The 548-nt window shown below is 67.2% G+C and overlaps 1 protein-coding gene across 1 annotated transcript in view; it reads left to right on the top strand.

Moving 5' to 3' along the window:
* Positions 1 to 548, top strand: part of TACC2 (transforming, acidic coiled-coil containing protein 2) — a 26,364-nt gene that overhangs the window by 2,936 nt on the left and 22,880 nt on the right. The gene's annotated exons all lie outside the window — the stretch shown is intronic.

The following is a 548-nucleotide window of genomic DNA, read 5'->3' as shown; positions in this document are numbered from 1 at the left end:
CTGTGGGCGGTGGTGGCTGTGGGCGGTGGTGGCCAGCAGCGGGGACTCGGCCTGCTGGTCCTTCAAGGAGGCCCCGGGAGGAGGCAGTTAGCTCCGTCATTGCCCCAGCGTTTCCCCTGATGCGTGTGGTGTGGGGCCGGGCGGCCCCAGGGCCATGAGGTGGTCCGCACTCTCACTCCTCCTGGCTCAGCCTGTGACTGCCCTGTGCTCCATCCTGGGAAGCGGACGCTGCGAGCTCCGGGCGCCTGGACCTGTGCTGTCCGGAGCCATTCACTCTGCCCGCGGCAGCCAGCCCTTTGTAGTGGGTCCGTCTGTAGGAGGCGCTGTGGGCCCGTCGGGTTTGGGGAATGAGTCTTTCTCACGGAATTCCATAGTTTGCAGACTTCGGCTCTTGGGGTCCCGTCCGCAGCGGCTCTGCTGTTTCTGTTCATCGTGTTGGGGTCCTGGGAAGGGTGTGTGCGGCTGGTGGGCGGAGCAGGGTGCTCGGAGGGGTGGGGTGGGGGTGATAAGGGACCCTCCCGGGAGCCACGCTGCACGGCGCCCTTCCT

The sequence above is a fragment of the Myotis brandtii genome, unplaced genomic scaffold (genome assembly GCF_000412655.1).
Source record: "Myotis brandtii unplaced genomic scaffold, ASM41265v1 scaffold628, whole genome shotgun sequence".
In the NCBI taxonomy this organism is placed as follows: Eukaryota; Metazoa; Chordata; class Mammalia; order Chiroptera; family Vespertilionidae; genus Myotis; species Myotis brandtii.
This window is presented reverse-complemented; position numbering and strand designations above follow the sequence as displayed.